General features: G+C 42.3%; 1 long non-coding RNA gene across 1 annotated transcript; it reads right to left on the reverse strand.

The window, feature by feature from the left end:
- Positions 1–18452: 18452 nt before the first annotated feature.
- LOC125268200 lies at positions 18453–20358 on the reverse strand. The gene is made up of 3 exons (XR_007184826.1): positions 19772–20358; positions 19340–19491; positions 18453–19246 (listed from the first exon to the last, which is right to left on the reverse strand). It is a non-coding gene; the product is annotated as an uncharacterized LOC125268200 (long non-coding RNA).
- Positions 20359–21217: the final 859 nt, after the last annotated feature.

Here is a 21217-nt window from a genome sequence, read left to right on the forward strand (position 1 = left end):
TAATCATAATGAGTTATGAATAATTATTAACATTTCCCTTTGAGTTAATTTTCGCTACATAAGATTCTCTACACTCAACCTGAGTGTGCAATCCAACAGGTGATGCACTCAGTGAAACACACAAACCCTAACCAGGGAGTACAATAGTCACCACGCTCTTAAATAGAGGCTAACACAAGCCTACTATTATGAGAACAGGTGCTAACCTGTGGCAGCACTAGAGTAAAGCTCACATACATGTAGGGCAACAGCTAGAACTCATAGCAAAAAGAATGCTTTGTAAATACATGGCATCCTAAAGAGGATAAATGCTCTCACCAAACAGAATTATAGATCTGTACTGAACCCTAGAGGATGGAAGCTAAGAAGCTAGCACCGTAACTCAAACTTGAATGTAACTTCAAGGGGCTCAGGGGAAAGACAAATTCATAGCATGAATAAAGTTCTAGATAGTGGGGCCTAGCATATACTGCATACACTTATCTACGCAAAGATAAGGGCCTACCACCTGAGAAAACAGCACCAGGGAGGCTAATAACAGCCTGCTACCTTAACTGTTAACCTCAGCCATTGTACTTACATAAACAAGGGGAAATGGGCCTAACAACTCCCTCAGGAGGAGGCCAGAACTAGGAACTATACAACCTAACAAGGGATAGTAATACAAAGGGTGCTTTATAACAATAAACACCTAAACCTAGTCCGAGCCTGGGCCGCTAAGCTGTGGGTGTGGCGAGGGGGGCGTGGTTCAGCGAGGTCTGCAACGGGAGAGAGCGTCAGGAGACGCATGGGGAGTGAGTGGGTTAAATGTAAATCACGAACACCTGTTTCTCATTCCAGTGATTGGCGCAGAGACAGGATAAAACGCCGCGAGAAGCAGGAGTGTGTGAGAGAGAGGGGAACTGCTGACTGAGACGCTGGTCACGACAACAATACTGGAGTGAAGCCCTTTGTGGATTGTGTATACCGAGACTGGAATGAAGCCCTTTGTGGATTAATTATTTTGTTGTTGTGCATTGCACCGTCTTTCTGTTGGACATTTTTGATTTATTGAATAAAGCTCAGTCAGAAGTTAAACGCCGACCCTGTCCTCTTCTTTCCCTACGAGCTCTGATCGTACTACACTGGTGCCGAAACCCTGGAAGGAAGACGGGTGGCCGCTGCCATGCAATCAACATCCTCCACCCCATTTGCGGACATCATCGCCTCCCTCGCGGTCCTACATCGCGAACAACACCAGGCCCTGCTGGAGCTGAAGAACGACCAGGAGCGTTGTTTCCAGACCATCGTATGGACCCAGCAGGAGGACCGCGAGAGGTTCCGGAGCTGGATCGACCGGGAGGTTCGCACGGAGACCATCGGGCAGAGTCCGGCCGGCCCTTCATGATGGCCCAACAGCTCTGGGACTCGTTCCGCAAATGGCTACTGGCTGAGGGAAGTGACGTGGACCAGGTCGTCGATCATGTGGTACTGGAGCAGTTCATCACTCAGCTCCCAAAGAAAACCGCCGAGTGGGTCCAGTGCCACCGCCCCACGTCGCTGGACTCAGCCATCCATCTGGCGGAGGACCACATGGTGGCGTGCCAAGGGGTCGGCGAACCCCTACCATCTACCTCTCTCTCTCCCTCTCTTCTTTCCCCCTCTCTCTCTCCAGCTCTACGGAACAAGAGCCCCGCTCAGGGGGACGGGACTCTCTGCTGCCGGGCCGGATCCCGCTCCTGCTTCTCCCCTCTCTCCGTGCCAACCATTTAACCCACTCTCTGCCACGAGAGCGGCGGGCAGGTCTGGGCCGGCCTGTTGGCATTGCGGGGACCTGGAGCATTTTGTGCATAGGTGTCCGGTTATGGAGGTCGGGACAATGATCTGGGTCCCAGACGACCCACAGGCTGCCCCTGGTCAAGCTGGCTGGTACCAAATACCTGTGAGTATCAAGGGGGGTACCTATCAGGCTTTGGTGGACTCAGGATGTAATCAAACCTCCGTTCATCAAGCCTGATTTCACCCAGGGCATTGGATACAGGCCGCATGGTTAGGGTGCGGTGTGTGCACGGGGATGTGGTGAAATATCCTATAGTGCCCGTCATTATTCAATTCAGGGGTCAGAAGCATAGTGTTGAGGTGGCAGTTAATCTGCACCTCCGGCATCCGATAATTTTGGGAACGAATTGGCCAGCGTTTAATAAATTATTGGGGTGTTTATGCTCGGATGCCTCTTGGGGGGAAAAGTCGCTGGGTAAGGATGTGCGAGTGCAGGTGGGAGAGACTGATCAGGGACCAGTGAGTTCAGCTTCAGGGGAACAGAGCGAAATTGGAAGACTTATTCTTATGGACCGCGATGATTTTCCCCTGGAGCAGTCTCACGACGAGACGCTAAAACATGCGTTTGAAAAGGTCAGTACCATCGATGGTCAGCCTCTCCAGCCTGGACGTCAGCTTTCTTATCCATATTTTGCGATCATAAAAGATAGGTTGTATCGAGTGACCCAAGACACTCAGACAAAGGAGGATACAACCCAATTGTTAGTTCCAAAGAGCCTCAGGGAAATGCTTTTCCAAGCAGCTCATTCTAATCCAATGGCTGGGCATTTAGGACAAACGGCAACACTAAATCGCCTCATGACCCGATTTTTTTGGCTGGGCATTCCAGGAATGTGCGCAGGTGGTGCGTGTCTTGTCGTGAATGTCAGTTGGTAAATCCACCGGCCACCCCAAAAGCGCCTTTGCCCCCTCTCCCATTAATGCAGGTCCCCTTTGAAAGAATTGGTATGGACCTCATCGAGCCATTAGAGCGATCAGCGAGAGGGCATTGCTTTGCATTAGTCATTGTGGATTATGCAACGCGATATCCTGAAGCAGTGGCTCTCCGCAACATTTCCGCTAAGAGTGTTGCGGACGCACTCTTTAGTTTAATCTCCTGAGTGGGGATTCTGAAAGAAATCCTCACTGATCAAGGCACGGCGTTTATGTCACGCACGTTACGCAAACCCACAAACGGATGGGCTGGTCGAACGTTTTAATCACACGCTTAAATCCATGATTCGTAAATTCGTTTAAGAGGATGCCAAAAATTGGGATAGGTGGTTAGAAACCCTGTTATTCGCAGTGCGAGAGGTCCCACAAGCCTCCACAGGGTTTTCCCCCCTTCAAGCTTCTCTTTGGGCGCCATCCCCGCGGGGTACTGGACGTCCTGAGAGAGACTTGGGAGGACGGACCATCTCAGGCCAAAAATGAAATTCAGTATGTGCTGGACTTGAGAACAAAACTCCACACTTTGGGGTGGCTATCTATGGAGAATTTGTTGCAAGCCCAGCACAGACAGAGCCAGCTGTATGACAGGGGGACTAATTTACGTACATTTTCACTGGGAGATAAAGTGCTTGTATTGCTCCCCACTTCAAGTTCAAAATTACTTGCAAAGTGGCAAGGACCGTTTGAGGTTACACAGCAAGTTGGCGAGCTTGATTATGAGGTGATACGTTCCGATAGGAGAGGAGCACCTCAAATTTACCACCTCAATCTCCTTAAAAAATGGAATGAGGCAGAATCAGTGATGTTGGCGAGGGTGATTAGCAGAGAGGATGATCTCGGACCAGAGGCGAATGTAAAAAAAACAATCCCTCGCTCTGGCCCCAGGGGGAGATCACCTCTCGCCCTCCCAGCTCACTGATTTATCTAAATTACAAGCGGAATGTGTTCTCTCCCCTACCGGGTCATACGGATCTCATTCAGCACCACATCGAGACAGAGCCGGGCGTGGTCATTCGCAGCCGGCCATATAGATTACCTGAACACAAGTAAAAGGTAGTTCAGGCAGAATTAGGGGCAATGCTTGAAATGGGAGTAATAGAAGAATCCAGCAGTAACTGGGCGAGCCCGATAGTTTTGGTTCCCAAAACAGAAGTTTCCAAGGTGAACGCAGTGTTGAAGTTTGACGCATATCCAATGCCGCGGGTGGACGAATTGCTTGACCGGCTCGGTAAGGCTCGATTTTATTCGACACTGGACTTAACAAAGGGATATTGGCAGATCCCCTTGTCACCATTATCCAAAGAAAAGACAGCTTTCACGACGCCGTTAGGATTACACCAATTTGTTACACTTCCGTTCGGGCTGTTTGGGGCACCGGCTACCTTTCAGCGTCTCATGGATAAAATTTTGCGGCCCCATGGTGCATATGCTGCTGCCTATCTGGATGATATTATTATCTTCAGTAATGACTGGCAGCGGCATATGCAGCATTTGAGGGCCGTCCTGAGATCACTGAGAGGGGCCGGGCTCACGGCCAACCCGAAGAAGTGTGCGATTGGGCGCGTGGAAGTAAGGTATGTGGGCTTCCACTTGGGACATGGACAGGTGCGTCCCCAAATTGATAAGACAGCAGTGATTGCGACCTGTCCGCACCCCAAGACCAAAAAGGAGGTTAGACAGTTCCTCGGGCTGGCGGGATATTATAGAAGGTTTGTACCTAATTATTCGGACCTCACCAGCTCGTTGACTGATCTAACTAAAAAGGACGCACCAGATACGGTCCAGTGGACGGAGCTGTGCCAGCAGGCCTTTACCCAGGTGAAGGCTGCTCTATGTGGCGGGCCATTGCTTCACTCTCCTGATTTTTCTCTCCCCTTTGTGTTGCAGACTGACGCGTCAGACAGGGGGCTGGGTGCTGTCCTGTCCCAGGAGATAGAGGGGGAGGAACGGCCGGTGCTGTACATTAGCCGTAAGCTCTCTAAGAGAGAAGCTAAGTACAGCACCGTGGAGAAAGAGTGTCTTGCCATCAGGTGGGCCATCCTCACCCTCCGCTATTATCTCCTGGGACGGGAATTCACCCTCTGTTCGGACCACGCTCCCCTGCAGTGGCTGCACCGCATGAAGGATACCAACACGCGGATCACTCGTTGGTATCTGGCTTTACAGCCTTTTAAGTTCAAGGTGGTCCACAGGCTGGGTGCTCAGATGGCTGTGGCCAATTTCCTCTCCAGAAATGAGGGGGGGGGGTGGGGGGGCTGCAGGCCGGACGGCTCCCCGGCCTAAGTCGGGCGGTGGGGGTATGTGGCGAGGGGGGCGTGGTTCAGCGAGGTCTGCAACGGGAGAGAGCGTCAGGAGGCACATGGGGAGTGAGTGGGTTAAATGTAAATCACAAACACCTGTTTCTCATTCCAGTGATTGGCGCGGAGACGGGATAAAATGCCGCGAGAAGCAGGAGTGTGTGAGAGAGCGGGGAACTGCTGACTGAGACTCTGGTCACGACAACAATACTGGAGTGAAGCCCTTTGTGGGTTGTGTATACCGAGACTGGAGTGAAGCCCTTTGTGGATTAATTATTTTGTTGTTGTGCGTTGCACCGTCTTTCTGTTGGACATTTTTGATTTATTGAATAAAGCTCAGTCAGCAATTAAATGCCAACCCTGTCCTCTTCCTTCCCTACGAACTCTGATCATACTACAGTGGGCCTACGGGGACTACGGGGCCACACGCATAGCAATGTCTGGGCTTCACCTCTGAATCTCCATAGATAAGAGGAAATAAAGCGAAGCTCAACAAGCAAACAATGTCGGGCGGCTGATTAAGGCCAACCTAGACATAGGTACTAACTGAAGTGACGAGTGCTAACTCAAACTTACTCTAGCAAACACCAGATGAGAAGCTCCTCTAAACAACAGGTGGCTAAGAGGTGGCCATTTTGTGGCCTGCACAATATATCATTCTAGCCAACCTATCAAACTGCTCAAAAACCCCTCTTACTTTTTCTGATTACATACTCAGGAAAAACTATACAGGAACACAAGGTCAACATACTTAGAAACATAAATATAGACCCAGCTCACTTTCCTGCGGCTCGAAGACTAAAGACTCTGGTCCCACTTCCCTTTTTTTTTTAACAAGGAAGGGTGGAATCTAGGGTTCTTTAAAGCCTAAAAGAGCCTCTTCCACTATCAAGCCAGAAGGCGGGCCTTTCGAAAAATTTTCATCAAAGGCCCAGCCGCAGCCTGACTGTTAAAGAAGCGCCTGAGTATGTTAAATAAATTCTACATGCTCAGAAAAAAACTATACAGGAAAAACAAGGTTGTCATATTTTAAAACATAAATATTTTAAATACATCTTTTAAGCCTAAATGATCCTCTCATTATCAAACCAGAAAAGCGGGCCGTCAGAAAAATAATCACTATGGGCCCAGTCATCAGTCTGACCATAAGAAGCATCTGAGCATGATATATGAGCATGAAGAGGAGAGGGTAGATGTAAATCGTCCATGCAGCTGGTGGATCGATTACAAACGCAGCGGTGTTTATAATCGATCTTCCATCTCAATCTCGCTTCTGCCCCCTCCCGTCTGTCTGGGCCCAGGTACAAATCTGAACGGCTAAGGATTTTCCATGCCCTCCTAATCTCAAACATGGAGATCAGGAAGGAATGGAAAGCTTACTGGAGCTGCAGAGCTATGGACAGAAAGGAATTGCTCGTCGAGCTGTCCGCGTGTGGCCCTTTCTTAACGCGCCCTCACGGCGCTGCAGCCTGCCAGAAGCGCATCCCACAAACTCCAGCAGCTCCGCATATACAGCAGCCAGAAGAGCGCTCGCTGCCGGACACAATGACATCAAACACGGACGTCATCGTCATCCAACAACTCATCCTCGTCAGCCCCAGGGGGCTGAGATAGAATACACCTCTCTCAAACTTCCCAACGAACTCACCCGCAAACCCCATGATTGCAGCAGCCTTTTTTCCTCAGCACAAACGGGGCCAGAATCACCAGGCACAGATGCGGACACCTCTTCCCTCGAGAAGAGTGCCAAACGAGAACGGAGCTCACAGTAAATAACTCATAAAGACTCATAAAAAAGTTCCCTCCAAGAGAACAACACCTTATTGGCTCAGACACCTCAAGAGGGTGTGACATCTTCACCCTTTAAAATCACTGATCACAAGATCACATAGCTATTTTCCAGTTCTGAAAAAATGCTGATAGAAGCTACTGAAGAAGCTAGAAGCTTCTAAGGAACCCCAAGCTTGTGCCAGGCTTCAGCCTAGACCTTCCATTCACCAAAGATCCTCTGAATCCAACTGGTTCTCTTCATCAAGACAATATCAGCAAAGATTCAACAGGAGCCTCCACAAATTGTATCAGGACAGTTTTAATTCAAAAAGTATCCAACTTAGTCTCATTATTTGATACAGAAAGTATCCTTACCCCTTTTAAAGAAGGGCATGTTAGAACTAAACTGATGGTTTGCTCAAGGCTGTTGATCTGCTGAATTTCAAACAATGCTGTAACTTCTTGCTTTCCTGTACTCTGCTTCAGCTCTCTCTTTCCCTTGGTAAATTATGCATGTATGTGTGTGAATGTTAGAGTAGTTAAGTGCTTAGTCTAGTTAATAAAGTCTCGTTCATGTCACACATAAAGTTGTCCGTGTTTCATGCTCATATACTGGAGTCCCTAATTATGTCGATCCTGACTACATGCTCTGAGTAGTACTGCACGATAAGATTGTTATTTCCCATAACCTGAAAATGAACATTTCTTAGAATTAATAAACAATTAACACTGAGTGTTCATTGGCCAAATAGGTTAATTGATTGTAATATTAATTTTATTACATTAAGTTAATTTTTGTCACAGACACGCCAGGCTCCACCACGGTCCAATCACAGCTCTCTCCCTCACCCGAATACTGATCACACGCACCTGCACCTCATCAGCACGTCAATCAGCCACCATACAAAAGACACTCACACACACTCACTCATCGTCCAGTCTCGTTCGCATTCAGGACTTACCTCCATGCTTACCTCAAGGACTCTTGTCGAACTACTAACCAGTCTCCAGCGTCTCCTCCTGTGTTCCCAGTGTGTGTGTGTGAGTCGTCCAACGTCTTCTCTGTTCCCTCTCACTGCCTTCGCCCAGGATCTCCAACTCTACAAACACAAAGGACAGTATCATTCACCCATCATTCACCATCCACATATATATCTGCATTCTACTCACCTGCACGTCTGTTACCTCTGCTGTGTGTTCAAAAAAATACTACTAACCGTACTCTCCAGTCCCTGACCTGTCTGTATTGTCAAAATTTTTATTAACTGATCCAAATATTTATAATTAATTATAACTAGTTATGATTAATTATCATATTTATTTTGAGCTAATTTGCTACATGAGGCACAGTGGAAACTGAAATCCTGAGGCTTACAGGTTGAGCTGGTGGAGGATTTTAAGCAAGGTATGTCTATTTCTTAGTCCTCTACCACCGACATCTCGGGGAGAAAGAGAAATACTTTCTTCTCAATGCGCCAGTCTTGGCCTCAGAATTATTCAGCACATCAATCGAGACGGTGGTCGATAAATTCAGACAGGTGAGGGTGCAGTCTGCAGCTTATAAAAAATTAATACCACGCCGTCCCAGGTCTGCACCTAAAACCTCAGAGGACCCTGGGCCATCTGGGACTGTCTATTGTCCACAGACACAGAGGCAGAGTTTCGCCACTCGGGCTCCTCTTCCTCCTGCGGGCAGGAGCATGACGCAGAAGAGGCGGGACATGAGGAAAGCTAAGAAAGATTTGAGGGAGGTCATCAAGAATCAGAAATCCACCCCATGCTAGAGGGAAATAATATCTCCCTTTCCCCTCTTGCCCTTAAAGGATTAGTCCACTTTTAAATAAACATTTCCTGATAATTTACTCACCCCCATGTCATCCAAGTTGTTCATGTCTTTCTTTCTTCAGTTGAAAAGAAATTAAGGTTTGTTTTTGATGAAAACATTCCAGGATTTTTCTCAATATAGTGGACTTCAATGGAGCCCAAACGGATGAAGGTCAAAATTACAGTTTACAGCGATCCCAGATGAGAAATAAGGGTCTTATCTAGAGAAACCTTCACTCATTTTCTAAAAAAAAATAACATTTTTATATGTTTTCACCATAAATGCTCATCTTGAACTAGCTCTCTTCTTCTCTATTTCAATTCCAGCAGTTTAGACGCTGCTAAGTGTATTACTGCCCTCCACAGAATAAAGTTAGAACTAAATTGTCATATACAATCTGCTAGTGCAAGTATATAACAATTAGTTCAAACTTTAACCCATGGAGGGCAGTAATACACTTGGCAGCATCTACACTGCTGGAATTCTAATAGAGAAGAAGAAGAGAGCTAGTTCAAGATGAGCATTTATTGTTAAAACTTATATAATTTTTTATTTTTATTTTTTTTTATTTTATTTTTTTTAGAAAATGAGGATGGTTTCTCTAGATAAGACCTTTATTCCTCGCCTGGGATCATGTAGAACGCTTTGAATCTGCACTGAAACTGTAATTTTGACCTTTTGGCGAGGGCGAGGGCGAGGACAAGGGTGTTGATGGCTGTGTGGTGAGCCGTTCAGAGCAGGTGTGGGTAAAATAAAATAAATAGTGTGAGACCAGGCCTTTCAAACCTGCAGTAAAATGTATTCAGAACGTTGGCCAAATGTTGGTTCTCCACAGTGCTGGGGGATGGGGTCTTGTAGCTGGTGATGGTTTTCAGGCCCTTCCACACTGATGCTGGGTCAGTAACTGAAAGCTGGTGTTCTAGCTTATTAGCATAGCTTCTCTTTGCTACACTGATCTCCTTATTCAGTGTGTTTTTGGCTAGATGTTGTAGGATATAATGCTGTGCAGAGGGCGAGGGCGAGGGTTGTACAAGGCTTTGTCCCCCCCTCCTGTAGGCAACTTCTTTGGCCTGACGAAGCTGTCTAAGTTTTGCAGTAAACCAAGGTTTGTCATTGTTAAGTAAGTCCTGGTGGGAACACACACGTCCTCACAGAAACTGATGTAGGATGTCACAATGTCAGTGAGCTCATCCAGACCAGTGGCTGCAGCCTCAAAAACACTCCAATCAGAGCAGTCAAAACAGGCTTGTAGAGCCCGCTCTGTTTCGGGGGTCCATTTCCTTACAGTTCTTACCACAGGCTTAGCAGATTTAAGTTTCTGCTTGTAGGCTGGTAAAAGATGAACCAAACAGTGATCAGAGAGTCCCAAAGCCGCTCTGGGGACAGAGTGGTATGCATCCTTTAAAGAAGTGTAGCAATGGTCCAGTGTGTTACTGTCACTTGTAGCGAATTAACTCAAAGGGGTAATATTAATAATTATCCATAACATTATGATTATTAATTATGGTCAATTATGAATATTTGAATCAGTTAATCAGATTAACTTGATGTAGCTACATTAAAATTACAATCAGTAAATCAGTTCATCCTGTGAACATTATTAATTCATCCTAAGAGAATGGTATTTTTCATGGCCACAGAAAATTAATTATTTCTTAGCATTTACAATCCCTTGTAATAAGCATTTACAGAGCAGGTAATAAGATCTGATCATTTAAGAGGCAATCTATTGCAGACACAGAGTCAAAACCAAATAGGTATTGTGCACAAGTTGTATTAACTAAATCACAACCACATAACTAAGCTAAAAAACACATAACATACATGCAAATCACACACATACATAGGTAAAAATGAGCAATGATAGAGTTGAACTGGAAGTGGGACAGGAAATGGAGCTATAAGAAAAAGTCAAAAACAATCTGCAAAAGACCATCAGTTTTTTCAGTAATAAAGCACATTTGCTAACAAAGTTGGCTCGCAAATTAGTACTAAATCGCTGTTTAGTGTTCAAATGTACAATACTTGCAAAATGCCTTTACTCTGTTGAGGAGCATCGGGTCTGCAGGCTGAGGAGAAATCCTTTATGGTTTGGTCTGAAGTCATAATCAATATCTTCTGCATTGGATGAAGAAATATGAAACAGCTTAAGCTGTTAATTTGACTCTTGTAGTAGGAAAGATGAGCACATGGCTGGGGTGCAGGTTTAGGACTACAGGCCTTGCGCCTGAAGAGGCCTGCAGCAAAGGGGGTCTCTTCGGTCCATCCAAAGAAGCAAGAGAGAGAGGGAGGGGCATTGTGCACTGACTTTTAACCTCTGGTCAAAGTCACACCTCTTAGATTTATCGTAATTGCTATCGTATACACAAGCATTTAAGCATTTAAATCTTCTCGATACGAACCCATAGACACTAGACATGGCATAATAGAAGTTACGTTACATGTATCATAAAACATGTGAATACAGAAATGAGTACAATACAACAAACAGTAATAATGAATACCATTTCCTGGGGATATGCTCATTTATAGAACAGTCTGTCTATAAATTAATGCAGGAAGGTCTGTTTTCAGGCTTTGTGTGCCTTTTCTATGGGCCTGACTCAAAATGACTTTTGGATGTAGAGTTCTGCATAGCTGCATAGTTTCGGATCATAAAAGTCTTATCTGATCATGTCTAAGAGGCCCTTGCCCAGACTGGTCTTCTCGGGGGATGGTGACAGAGTGAGTTTAAAGATTATTTGTTTAATATGACAAATAATTGTGTCTGATTTGTCTCAGTTGTTACACCCTGGTGGGGCATGTGATGTGCTGTCTGTATTTAGGCAGTTCACGGGTGAGATTAGCTTTATTGAAATCACTGAGAATGATAATGAAAGAGTTTGGGTAACACTGCTCTGTGTGTGTGATCTGATCAGCCAGCTGTTCTAGCACCGCGCTCACGCACGCATCAGGAGGAATGTAAACATTCACCAGAATAAATGAAGAAAACTCCCGCAGTGAATAAAAAGGTTTATAGTTAATGAAGAGAGCCTCCAAATTAGGGCAGCACATCTCCTTTAACACACTCAAGGTGATGATACACGGGGCAACTTTTTGAGCAATGTTGCTGGGCAATGTTGCCGAGCAACGTTGCTTGGGCACTTTCCCACTGAGAATGAGCAACAAATATATATCTGGATACGTTAGATCAGTCGTGGGCAATTTTTTGAGATCCTCCAATCAGAATGTTAGCAGCCGATCACGTGTTCGGTTCGGAGATTTCAGAAAAAATTCAAACAAGATGGCGGCCTCTCAGCGGCAGTGGAGCAGAGAAAAGAAGTGTGAACTTTTATCTTTTTACGCTAGTAAGTTGTCATGCGTCAACCCAAAACAGGGAATTTACCTCAAATATTGCTTAAAATACCAACAACTGTCCGAAAGTAATGTGTGTATGCTGTAATGAAGCTATTGAATGATTTCAGTTAAATACTAAAAAGACGGGATTTTTCAACGTCTGTAGTATCGTAGGCTGCAGGGCGTTTGACATTTGAATAGCTTTTGATGCGATTGACGCGGGTTCGAATCCGCCTTTTGCCGAACTCGCTCTTCTCCCTTTTCCTGTCACAAATCAGATCGGAAAGGCATTTATTTTTAATAAAAATGAAGAAAATATTTGAAAAGTTGAAATAAAGTGTAACGATCAGCCAAATTGGTTGAGTCACATGATTTAAAATGGGGTCAGATTTTACTGTGTGAGTTTGTTAGTGGTTAAAAGAATTAGACATAAAACGGTGATAAAGTTAAATAAGAATTGTGTATTTACAATATTCACAGGAACTTTAAAACAACACAATAAAACCAGGAAAACTCAGTCTGTTAAAAGCATACAGTCCCAAATACCATACCCTAAAACAGTCCAAGAATCCTAGTGTGTTGATAAAAGTCCCAATGTGAGTGTCCACCAGTGTATATACAAATGTCCAAGTAGTGATAGTCCAAAAGTTGTGTCTGGAGAGGTAAGTCCGCAAATGGTAACTCCACAATCCAGTTAAGATGACTGTTAGTGAGTCTCTGTTTGTTGCCATGCTGCTCTCTTTATACAGATATTTTTCCTGCTTCCTGTCATGTGACTGGTCACATGACAGGCCAACCATTCATCTCTTAAAGACATACACACTTAAAATGTTAAGAGGAATAAAATGGACTAAAACACATGTAAACCAATTAAAACTCCATTATACATAAAATCATTGTAATAAATAGAGCGGTAAAACATGCATTTTGTGTGACAGTGTCACAAAAGTGCCTAACAAGTGTTTATAATAAAGTATTTATTGAGTTGGCAATAGATTTGCTCCTCTCTGATTAGTTGCTGCCAACTGTCTGTTGCCCTAATTAGTTGCCCTGTGTCTCATCAGGTTGTCCGTTGACGGCAACATTGCCCAGCAACATTGCTCAAAAAGTTGCCCCATGTATCATCACCTTCACATCTGTACACCAGCCTTCGTTGATATAAAAACATAATCAACGCCTCTCGTTTTCCCAGACGACTCGGTGACGCGATCCGCTCTGAACAGCTGGAAGCCCGGCAGATGAAGCACGCCGTTTGAGATGGCTCAGTTCAGCCAGGTTTCCATGAAGCAAAGTGCAGCACAGTTTGAAAAGTCCTTGTTTGTGCAAGTGAGGAAAAGTAGTTTGTCTGTTTTATTTGCTAGGGAGCGGAGATTCACTAGATGAATACTCTGCAGTGGAATCCTAAACCCACGCTGTCAGAATTTCACGAGCGCACCAGCGCGCTTCCCTCATTTGCGTTGCTTGGAGCGCTTGTATACGATCGCAGCTCCTCCAACCAGAATGTCCATTAAAACGTCTGAATGTTCAAAAGTCGGCAAAAAGTTATTTGGTGTGTTATTTCTGATATTTAGGAGTTCGTCCCTAAGTAAAGCTGATCGGAGAAAAGTTACTCAAAACAGGACAAACAAACAAAAATAACATAAGTACCAAGACGCAACAAACCAAGGCGACCATCCACGGCGCCATCTTGCTTATCTTAATAATAATAATAATAATTTGTTACATTTATATAGTGCTTACTGGGTACTCAAAGTGCTTTAGATATGGAAGGTGGAATCTCCTCATCCACCACCAATGAGCAGCATCCACCTGGATGATGTGACGGCAGCCATATTGCACCAGAATGCCCACCACACACCAGCTTGCTCCTTCTCGGCCCTTCCTCTCTCCCCATCTGAGGTTTTTTCCACACTTCACACCAGGCCCTGAACTGAACCTATGATGTTTTTCAGGTTTGTGTAGACTTACTCATCCCGCTATACTGACGGTTTAGTGAGAGCCTTTTTGTGGTAGTGTGGTGGTGTTTTTTAGGCAGCACTTCAAGTATGCCGGCTCTCTGTGGGCCGCTGTGATGGTTGTTTTCTTGCATTAGCTCTGTTGGGCCTTTGCTCATTTGAGCTGTGGTTAGAACCGTTTCATCAAGTGTTCGGCCCCCTTCAGGCTGCCTTGATTTATGTTCTTAAATTTTTTTTTGATTATTTTTGAGAGTTTTCCATTTAGGGCTCCATTATTTTAAAAAATAATACCTAGACAGTATTTTGAGTGTTCAGCACTCTCTAAACCTCCTTTATGGTTTGTTTGCTAGGTTTAGGAATTGGAGCCCCTGTTAGATAGAGACATCAAGTGCACGGCTTTCTGCTGCCTTGATGACTCTCTTTTAAGTCAAGTAGATATCATTGGGCGTTTGGCCCTCTGTGAGGGTGCCTTGATGAACTGTCCTTGAGTTTGAGTGTGCTTGGCCTCCTCTCATTTTAGAGAGTCATTCTGCTGAGGTCTTCGCTCATCTGAGCTGTAGTAAAATCAGTTTTATCGAGCATTTGGCCCTCTTTGGCCTAGGTCTGGCCACCTCTCACTTAGAAAGTCATCCTGCTGAGGCCTCCGCTCACCTGAGCTCCATCTTGACAGTGTCTTCAATTGTTCAGCCCTCTCAAGGCCACCTTGATAAGCTGTCTTTATGGTTGAGTTTGGCTGGCCTCCTCTCGCTCGGAGAGTCATTCTGTTGAGGCCTCTGCTCACCTGAGCTCCAGTCAGATGATGATGATATCAGGTGTTCGGCCCTCATTTGAGGCCGTCTTGGTAAACTGTCTTTGATTGGATCCACCTCGGGCCCTTTCTTTAGTTTGACTCAGAGATGCTGACTTCGAGTCAGTCAGGGTTGAGCATGACTTTACAGCTCCCCTGGGGTCCTCAGGGATTGAATTAGCAAGTGGTCCTCAGGGATTGAACTAGCAAGTGGTCCTCAGGGATTGAACTAGCAAGTGGTCCTCAGGGATTGAACTAGCAAGTGGTCCTCAGGGATTGAACCAGTAAGTGCTCTTCGCTCGCCCCAGCTAGGCTCTCCTTGCATAGGGCATGAGCTTAGGTTGTGTCACTGACAGCACCGTGCATGACCTGAGTGAGGGATTGGTCTCCAGCATCTATGTCCGTTGAGCTTCCTTTGTGCTTGTCATAGCCATTCAGGCAGTTATTCCCTCAGCATGGCAGTGTGGGTATTTTGTTCCCCAAAAAGTCTTTGGACGCAGTGCGAGTTCCCATTTGAAAGGGAACGTTTCAGGTTACGCATGTAACCATGGTTCCCTTAGAAGGGGAACGAGACACTGCATCTCAATGCCATGCTTCTGGTATACCTGGTCACGTCAAGTGCTGGTGACGTGTACTCTAGGTTCCTTTTTGTACTCATGGTCATACTAGAGTGATGTCACGGGCTGTCGCAGGCCAATGTCATTGTCGCGTTTCTACACATATTTCAGACATCGTCATGCTGAGGGCATTCCCTATAGTGTCTTTGGACACAGTGTCTCATTCTCCTTCTCAGGGAATCATGGTTACATGCATAACCTAAGACGTTTTTTTTTTTTCTTCAGTTAATGTTTATTTCAGCTAGTTGCAACATTTTAATTTTTTTAGTTTAAGTTTAGTTTAAAGGTGCCGTAGAATGGAAAATTGAATTTACCTTGGCATAGTTGAATAACAAGAGTTTAGTATATGGAAATGACATACAGTGAGTCTCAAACACCATTGTTTCCTCCTTCTTTTGTAAATCTCATTTGTTTAAAAGACCTCCGAAGAACAGGCGAATCTCAACATAACACCGACTGTTACGTAACAGTCGGGATCATTAATATGTATGACCCCAATATTTGCATATGCCAGCCCATGTTCAAGGCATTAGACAAGGGCAGGACGTCTGGATGTGCACAGCAGAATCATCAGACTAGGTAAGCAAGCAAGGACAATAGCAAAAAATGGCAGATAGGGCAAAAATAACTGACATGATCCATGATAACATGATATTTTTAGTGATATTTGTAAATTGTCTTTCTAAATGTTTCGTTAGCATGTTGCTAATGTACTGTTAAATGTGGTTAAAGTTACCATTGTTTCTTACTGTATTCACGGAGACAAGACTGTCGTTATTTTTTTATTTTTTAAACACTTGCGGTCTGTATAATGCATAAACACATCTTCATTCTTTATAAATCTCTCCAACAGTGTAGCATTAGCCCATTAGCCAGAGAGCACAGCCTCAAACTCATTCACAATCAAATGTAAACATCCAAACAAATACCATACTTACGCGATTAGACATGCTGCATGACGAACAATTTGTAAAGATCCATTTTGAGGGTTATATTAGCTGTGTGAACTTTGTTTATGCTGTTTAAGACAGTTGCGAGCTCGAGGGTGGGGAGCATGAGAATTTAAAGGACACACGCGCTGAATCGGCGCTTATTTAATGATGCCCCAAAATAGGCAGTTAAAAAAAAAAAATCTATGGGGTATTTTGAGCTGAAACATCACAGACACATTCAGAGGACACCTTAGACTTATATCTTTTGAAAATGCATTCTACGGCACCTTTAAGTACTATACTAAAATAACAAAAATAAATAAAATAAACACAAATTTAAAAATTATAGACATTTTAATAACAAAAATGACAAAACCACATAATTACTAAAACTTCCAATTCAAAACATTACAAAAACTATTATAGTATATCAATGATACTAAAATAAACACCATCAGAGCCTTAATTACATATGAAAAACATGAAAAAAATGTAAATCAAATATTTTAAAATATTTTAGTTTTGAGAGATGGAGAAATATAAATTTGCTATATTGCATATATATTAGAAGGGCGTCTGTCAAGTTTGATTAGAAATTAAATGACTTTGTATGTAATATGTTTTCAAAACTGATGTATGTCTGTTTATGAACAGTTTAAGTCAACAAGGTTTCATTGCTGCATCAGATGCTTCAAGTGTGTACAGCTTCATTTATTATAGAATTGATCTAGTTTTGTTTTGTGTTTAGTAAGTTGTAGTTGTTCTGAAACTGAACTTGTCCATCATCCAGCGTCTGATGCTCATTCAGGGTTCGAGACGATCAGTTTTAAGGTTCTACTTCAGGGCTCAAAGACACTTTTTCTTTGGTGGAAATGTGCAGAAATGGGGCCAGATTTACACTGTTTACACTGATTTACACTGAAGTTCCCTGTGAAAAGTATACATGTGGATACATAAACATGTTTTCTCCACATTTTAAGAACATATTACATGCTTAAAGAAGACCTATGATGCCCTTTTTCAAAGTCTTGATTTTGTTTTTGGGCTCTACTAGGATTTTATGCTTGAATGTTCAAAAAACATTATTTTCAACACTACTAGCTAACTCAACCAGGTCTCGCCTCTTTATTTTGTGTATGTCTTGAGTGTGAATTATTCAAATGAGGAAAATTGTGATGTATTCGTACAAGAAATACTCAATACTCGTAGAAGAAATACTCAAGAAGAAAACTCAAGACTACAATTGAGGTGTTTCAGGGAGTTCAGAAACAGTGCTTATAGAATAGAATAGAATAGAATAGAATAGAATAGAATAGAATAGAATAGAATAGAATAGAATAGAATAGAATAGAATAGAACTCCCTTTGGAGTGGACTTTTTATGCTCAAACAGCAACATTACACACTAAAGAAAATGAAAATTGAAAATGTAAAAAGCATAATAGGTCCTCTTTAAAGTTATTCTTACACAGTTTTGCATCTTCAGCTATTTGGATCCCTCAGACTGTACAGTGAAATAAGTTTTAAGAAACCGCTAAAGTGATTTCAGTGCTCACAGAGAACAGAACAACTCATTTGACCTTGGGTCCCAACACATCAAGTTGGTGTTAAAGTTCACAAGAAAGCATCTCGGGAGAGCGTTCTCACACCAGCGGTCATGGTCGGATGACCTGGTGTCCCAGCACAACCACATTGACTGAATATGTCTTATCATTACTTTGTTGTTTGAGAATTGGAGATTGAAGCGAGCGTCAGCCAAGCACGAAATATGTTTTTTTCGGATTTTGATGGACACATAAAAAGTGGTTTGAAAACATGGTGAACATCATAAATCCAAACAGTGTAACAGTGTTTCACTACTTTAACTATAATATGAGGCTATTGAGTTCAGAGTTCTGTAAGTGAAGACTCCAAAATTCCAAAATCTCGTAAAAACTGAAAACAAATTAACAAAATCTCTGTGTGAAAATGTATTTTCACAGTTTAACTTGTTAACTTTCGTAAACGAACAATAGTTCCACTAGCATAAAAAAGAAACTAAGTAAAAGTACAAGTACGTTGAAAAACTTTTTGCCATAGCAGAAACAATTTTCACTCATAAATTGCAAGTAAATTTCACAATTAACTACAAAGAAACAACAATTAACATTAAACGTTAATTTTTCCAGTAGAAAAACTAAAATGTATTTTATAAAATGTACTCCAATAATCTTTATTTACACCTTTGAAAAAAACATTTTTTGACAGTGTATTCGTGTCCAATATTAATTCAAAATACAAATTCCCAAGAAACAGAAAGAAAGCGGCTGATTAACAGACAGACACAAGTCAGTTACATACTCCAAGAAACTACCAGTCAGAACTACTCAAATGTCATTGGTGATAAAGCCTTAAAATTGCATTTAATTTACTGTATGTTTGATTTAAGATAGCTTGTCCAATGAGGCTTTATGGTTATAAATATAAATATGAACTTAGTATATTTGAAGGGAGAGGGAAAAAGCATATTTAATGGAACAATTTACGTCTAAAGCATATATTAGTGTTATTTTGAAGTGATATTTTGTCATATCCACGTCATATTAAATTGTGTAATTAGTTACCTGCAATGACGGCGCGAGAATTCAATTATGGTCTTGATAGATGTGCCTTGATAGACATTTCCATTACTGCAAATATGATTTAGCAATTTTCACTAAATTGAGCTGCCAAGCAGGTAAAAAAGTGAAATACTAAGAAAGCATGCAATCACATACTGTACGAAAAAAATGAGGACATGCATTTTTTTCTAACAATCTTGGGGAGAAACTGAGTAATTATCTGAAATTCTCCTTCTGTTTTGATTGCCACATTGCATTCATTTATTTCATGGCTGTCAGATTTTCTCACACATCTGTTTCACGACCGGGGAGGCCCGAATAAATGGTCAGCATTCTCTTTCCCACTCCCTCATGCGTATTTTTCTACCAACAAAAAAGACCTGCAGGAAAATAAGTGGGAGTCATTCGAAATATTTTTTTTCTACAGACTGTTTCTAAAATAGACAGAAATCTGTGAGAGAGAAATTACTGACCTTAGCCAGTTAAAGCAGAGCTCCTATTGAAAGATGTGCCTGGGGAATCTCCAGCCGTCAGCATTTACCTCTCTGACTCTCTCCACTTTTTTACTTTCATGCTGCTTGAACACAAGTCTGTCGTACCGAAAGTTTCCACCATTGAGTTTCCCCTGCAGCAAACACAGCAGACCACAGATTGAGGAATCATTCAGACATGGTCAGGTTTAAATAAAACACCAGTAAATAAGCTGTGATTTCAAAGCACAGATTTTTTCTATGGAGTGAGTCTGTGGCTGTTACAGATGTTTTTGTGCTCTGTGCATGTGTGCATCACAAAGGCCACAGTTTTGTGATGATTTGCTTTAAAAAGCAAAATTACATTAAATATTAAGTCTTGTTTTCTGGAAAAAAAGAAAAAAAGAAAAAAAAAGTTGTTTCTTGGTTTCTTACCCTTACTGGCAGACCCTTTTTTTCTAGTTTTAAGCTTGCATTTCATTTTGATACAGTTTTCAGAAAACAAGACTTAGGTGAGAATCCAAGTGCAGCAATAGTTTATTCAAAAAACACAATCCAAGATAATCCAAAACAGAGACAGGAACATAATCCAAACAGGGAAACCAGGAATGCAACAGCTTACAAAGAGAGACATGCAAGAACAATGACCAACAAAAGACAACTGAAACACAGGGATATAAATATACAGGGAACACAAGTGCTCATGATAAACAGGTGTAGATAAGTTACTATGGAAACTAATGAGGATAACTATGGAGACAATCAAGGCAACAAGGCAAACAGGAACTAATCACAGAAGAGAACATGGGGAAATTCAAAATAAAAGTCCATATAACAACATTGATGAACATTGACCCAGGGCACATTTTACAAATATCTTATAACATTTTGCTTCTCAAATTGTATCTTGATTTAAGAATGTTTAGATATTTATACTGAAAACAAGAATACTAAAATAAGAAAATATTTTGATATTAAATTATTGGTCACTGTGTTATCTGAGTGAGCAGACACTGGCTAAATTAAGGTGTATTGTGGTTTGCTTGTCATTAGTCTGCCGTTAAACTACTTTTTATACATATAGATAACAGGGGCATTTCCTTCAAAAAAAAAAAAAAAGGATGAGAAAATAATCCATATTATAAAAATAAAACAATGCAAATATTACAAAATGTTACATTAAAAAGTGTATAAATCACTTGTTTTTCTAAAGCAACACTGTCCAATAGCGACAACTGTGGGTAAAGTTACAGCAGGAGTTTGCATCTCTCTTTCCCCCCCTGAGCCCATTGAGTTTTAACAGACCCCCTAAAGTGTGTGGTGGGTTTATTGGGGGGTAATTGAGAATGAATGGGGAAAAGTCATGTGAGAGGAGGCAAATGCCTCCATCGCACTATGATTGGCTATGATTGGTTATGATTGGTTCATGTGATACATCCCACCTCATGTTTTCATGTGTTCCACATTCGCAAATCAGTCTGAATCGGTCTGAATGAACAAAAATGGGATGACTGATTAAAAAGTAAGTAAATAGCTCAGCCTTTTAGATATCACCACTTTATGTCACGTCAAAATCAAACTTGAAATGGCCTGAAAACATGATGACTGTGGGGTTTTTTTAGTGAGCAATCAGCTTGGTGAAATTAAAGATACATTTTGTTTGTGACAGTGTTTACCGAGCTTGATGGCTGATCCAAAAATAAGTTGAATATAAAAAGAACAGCTGAACAAATAAAATATATTGTTTAAAATATATTGTTTACATTTTTAATGGTTTTAGTTCTTATTTTGGAATAAATGTAAAAATAAAAACACTAACTTGATGAGATTTAAATTTTGGATTTAATAAATAGAACAATAATTATATTGTTAATGTAAAAA

This window comes from Megalobrama amblycephala, linkage group LG5 (genome assembly GCF_018812025.1).
Source record: "Megalobrama amblycephala isolate DHTTF-2021 linkage group LG5, ASM1881202v1, whole genome shotgun sequence".
Classification (NCBI taxonomy): Eukaryota; Metazoa; Chordata; class Actinopteri; order Cypriniformes; family Xenocyprididae; genus Megalobrama; species Megalobrama amblycephala.